This window comes from Eleutherodactylus coqui, chromosome 5 (assembly GCF_035609145.1).
Source record: "Eleutherodactylus coqui strain aEleCoq1 chromosome 5, aEleCoq1.hap1, whole genome shotgun sequence".
In the NCBI taxonomy this organism is placed as follows: Eukaryota; Metazoa; Chordata; class Amphibia; order Anura; family Eleutherodactylidae; genus Eleutherodactylus; species Eleutherodactylus coqui.
Window position 1 is genome coordinate 17,908,015 of NC_089841.1, and position 4,928 is coordinate 17,912,942.

Genomic DNA, 4,928 nt, shown 5'->3' on the forward strand with positions numbered 1-4,928 from the left:
CCTGGAGCTCTGGGGTCGGGGCTCTCCCGGCGGCGTGGGCGTGTCCGCCCGTAGGGTGCTGACCGCACTCCTCCACCTTTCTTATGCAGCAGTGGGGCAGTTGGCTCCTCCCACTCTCCACCCCTGGGCAGAGTCTTGTAGTTATAAGGCTGGCAGTGACCTGAGCTCACTGCCAGTTATTGGTTCTGTCAGCCTCTAGTCAGTTCTGTCTGCAGCTAGTCTCAGTCAGTCCCTAGTTTGTCTGTCAGCTTCCTTTCCAGTTTGCCTTTTGCGCAGTATTTTTCTGTTTGGTCACTCCATCTGCCATTTCTGTGGGCACTCTGTCCCCGCTAGTTAGATACATCTTTGCAGTCGCCAGGTCCCTAGCCAGGGTAGGGACCGCCGTCCAGTTGTCCACCTGGGGTTAGCCAGGGTCGAGGCAAGTAGACAGGGACAGTGGGGTGCGGGAAGTTCAGGGCACGCCACCTGGCACTCGGGGGGTCAGAGTGCCGTAACATAATAACTGGCCCTTTAAACTGTTTGCTATGGAGGTGATCAGCTCCCTCGCAAACCAGCTGCAAGCCCTGGTGCCGGTGATCCAGGATTTATCCGCTCGCATGGCGGCCCAGGAGCAGCGGGGGTTGTCGCAGGGGCTGGACACCTCAACCAGTCCAGAACCCAAGTGCCCTCTTCCCGAGGTGTTTTCCAGGGAGAGGAACAAATTTTTTGTTTTCCAACAGGCGTGTCGCTTGTTTTTTCGGATGCGCCCCCGTTCTTCCGGGTTGGAGGCTCAGAGGGTCGGGCTGATAATGTCCCTGCTGCGGGGCTTTTTCCATCCCCGAGGGTTCCCCCTGTCTGCAGTCCGTGGACTCATTTTTTCAGGAACTCGGGGGTATCTTCGACGAACCGGATCGAGCGGGGTTGGCGGTTTCCTGGCTGTTGGCGTTGCATCAGGGGTCGCTCTATGTGGAGGACTATTGCTCCAACTTCAGACACTATGCGGGTGATATGGCATGGAACGATAGCGCTCTGAAAGATGTTTTCCCTAGCCAGGGTAGGGACCGCCGTCCAGTTGTCCGCCTGGGGATAGCCAGGGTCGAGGCAAGTAGGCAGGGACAGTGGGGTGCGGGAAGTTCAGGGCACCCCACCTGGCGCTCGGGGGGTCAGAGTGCCGTAACACCATTGCTTTCAAATATATTGCTTGAAATATAAGCCCTTCCCCGATAATCATAAAAAAGTGGTTAAAAAAATAATAAAGTTACTCACCTCTCCTGCTGTCAGCCGCGTCCTCCTCTGGCTGGCTCCCCGGCACTGCTACTGAGCTCTTTCAGCAGATGGGGATTTAAAAATCCCTGCCTCCTGATAGGGATGTGCGGATTGGCTGAGGGCTCAGCCAATAGCAGCTAGTGCTTAGCTATTGGCTGAGCGCTCAGCCAATGGCAGATAGCTCTTAGCTATTCATTCATGAATAGCAATATCTTAGCTATTCATAAATGAATAGCTAAGAGCTATCTGTCATTGGCTGAGCGCTCAGCCAATAGCTAAGCAGTAGCTGCTATTGGCTGAGCCCTCAGCCAATCTGCACAGCCCTTTCAGTAGGCGGGGATTTTTAAATCCCCATCTGCTGAAAGAGCTCAGTAGCAGTGCCGGGGAGCCAGCTGGAGGACGCGGCTGACAGCAGGAGAGGTGAGTAACTTTTTTATTATTTTTTTAACCACTTTTTTATGATTATCGGGGAAGGGCTTATATTTCAAGCCCTCTCTCCGATAATCATTCTGCAGGGCTTGTCAGAAACCACTGCTTTCAATGGGATCGGCAGCAGTGCCGATTCCATTGAAAGCAATGGGATAGCATGCCGCTGACTTCTGCCACAGCTGTGACAGCTGTGGCAGAAGTCCGCGGCATTCTCCATATCTTTTCAATGGGGCTTAGCTCTGCTGCCGCTGGCAGATTTCTGGTGGGATATCTGCCTGCGTTTTTCTCGCACTGCGATGCGAGTCTTTAACTTTAGAATCGCATCGCAGTGGAGAAAAAAACGCCAGTGGGTGGGAGCCCTAATACGTCTTACACCACTGGAAAAAGGCCCATATCGGGAATTTTTCAAATTGAAAATGAAGACTATGTACCAGATATTTTGTTTGCATACTCTAGTGCTAAACCTAGAAAGTTGCTTGGTTTTTTAGGTAAACTCACTTGCCATGTCAGAACCCTTGTTTACTTGGGCCAACAGACACCCATAATGGCTTTTTACAAAGATTGCTCTAGTGACTCTTGGCCTGTGTAAAAGTACCCTTAGAAGATCATTAGATTTTGCTACAAGACTTGTAATTGATATAAAATGTTATAAAATATCAGTATCATTTTCAAGTTTATAGTATAAAAAAAATCAGCTGTTTTTCTTGGCAGAATACAGTATCGGGAGGTCAGAGGGATATCTAGTAGCTGCAGAAGATTGTGGTGTCACGCAAGATACAGATGAAGAACCTGTTATTTTCCCAGATATCCCCCCTGCCCTTCACAGCAAAGATCCATTATGTGATCCTCTTATACAGGTTCCAACTTCTGATTCATCACAGGCTGAAAAACAAATGAAAAGGCAAAAAACGGGACAATATCAGAGAAGTTGCACAGGTGAGAATGCATTTCCATGTGCAGAATGTGGGAAATGTTTTAGAAAAAAAGCAAATCTCATTGTGCATCAGAGAATTCACACAGGAGAGAAGCCATTTTCATGTTCAGAATGTGGGAAATGTTTTATAAAGAAAGCAAATCTCATTGTGCATCAGAGAACTCACACAGGGGAGAAGCCGTTTTCATGCTCAGATTGTGGGAAATGTTTTAACCAGAAAGAAAATCTTGTTAGACATCAGAGAACTCATACAGGAGAAAAGCCATTTTCATGTACACAATGTGGGAAATGTTTTACCCATAAATTTTATCTTGTTACACACCAGAGAATTCACACAGGGGAGAAGCCGTTTTTATGCTCAGCATGTAATAAATGTTTTTCAGTTAAAGCAGAGCTTGCAAGACATCAAAAAAATCACACAGGAGAGAAGCCATTTTCATGTTCACAATGTGGGAAATGTTTTTCTGCTAAATCAGACTTTGCAAGACATCAAAGAATTCATACAGGGGAGAAGCCGTTTTCATGTTCACAATGTGGAAAATGTTTTTCTCTTAAATCAGACCTTGCAAGACATCACAGAATTCACACAGGGGAGAAGCCATTTTCATGTTCAGAATGTGGAAAATGTTTTAGAGATAAATCAAATCTGGTTGTACATCAGAGAACTCATACAGGGGAGAAGCGTTTTTCATGTTCAGAATGTGGGAAATGTTTTACGGAAAAATCAAGTCTTGTTGTACATCAGAGAACTCATACAGGGGAGAAGCCATTTCCATGTTCAGAATGTGGGAAATGTTTTGTGGAGAAAGCAGTTCTTATTGCGCATCAGAGAATTCACACAGGGGAAAAGCCATTTTCATGTTCAGAATGTGGGAAATGTTTTACCAGTAAATTTTTTCTTGTTACACATCAGAGAAGTCACACAGGAGAGAAGCCATTTTCATGTTCAGAATGTGGGAAATGTTTCACCAGTAAATTTTTTCTTGTTACACATCAGAGAATTCACACTGGGGAGAAGCCGTTTTCATGTTCAGAATGTGGGAAATGTTTTACCAATAAATTTTATCTTATTAAGCATCAGAAAATTCACACAGACGAGAAGCCGTTTTCATGTACAGAATGTGGGAAATGTTTTAGAAAGAAAGCAAAGCTCATTGTGCATCAGAGAACTCACACAGGGGAGAAGCCGTTTTCATGCTCAGAATGTGGGAAATGTTTTAACCAGAAAGAAAATCTTGTTAGACATCAGAAAATTCATACATGAAAGAAGCCATCTTACTGTTCAGAATATGGGAATTTTCTCTCGAGGAAAGTGAATCTTCAACCTACACAGGGAAGAATCTCCTATTTTTGAAACTTATTTTATAAATAAGTAGCATAAGAAATAACACATGAATAAGTGAAATCAATTTAGAGCACTAAATGATGAATAAGAAATGTATGTAATTACCAATAAACATCTGTTATACAGAAACCAAATGGAATCCAGGTAACACCTTTATATCCACTATATAAACTGTGTCACATTGATACATATAGCTACATCTCAAAGTTTCTTGCTAATTGTTAATAAAGGTTTGCATTTAAAATGGTGTTTGTGTTTGACCAATACTTTAGACTCTAATTTATTTGCTCAGAACCTATAGATGTGAGGGAGAGCTGGTAGGTGTTCTGGGGCACATTTATTACTGTTGCCCCAGAATTATGTCATAAATGACACTTTTTTGGCACAAATCAATTTCAACAAATGTGCTACTTACTTTTCCCCCAGTCGTCTCCACGACAGCACCAATGAGATTGCCTCCTCCTGGTAGGACAGGAACATACTGAGAGGTTAAAAGCTCCCCCCCTTCCCCACTTTCCTCAGTGTCTTCCTGTCCTGCCAGGAGGCAGGATCTATGAGAGGAGCTGGTGGAGAAGCCAGCGAAAGTATACAGGCGGATCGGAAGGCAGTGGCTCACCCTGTCATCCCTTCGCAGCCAGACGACTCCCGGGACGCCACATCAGGGTGGTAACCCCCGGGCCAGGTTCCTCCCGCGGCGGCCCATGGGGGGTTCAAAGCGGGAGCCTCAGTCCCCCTCGTCCTCCGGCAGAAATTACAGCGCGGCGCTCCAGGAAGCCCTTTGACGGCAGGGGGCGGGGCGCCGCATCTCACGTCCAGCGCGATGACGTCATCGCGTCTGCATTAGGAGCGGAGGGGGCGGGGCTTAGCGCAGGAGCGCGAAAATTCAAATAGGAACCTGAGAAGCCAGAACACCAGCACTACAGGTCGCAAGGTGTCTGCAGCACTGGTATAAAGATGAGTGCTCCAGCCCCAGAG

General features: G+C 46.4%; 1 pseudogene; it reads left to right on the forward strand.

The window, feature by feature from the left end:
* Nucleotides 1–1,950: 1,950 nt before the first annotated feature.
* LOC136629033 (oocyte zinc finger protein XlCOF7.1-like) lies at nt 1,951–4,143 on the forward strand (annotated as a pseudogene).
* The last annotated feature ends 785 nt before the right edge of the window (nt 4,144–4,928 follow it).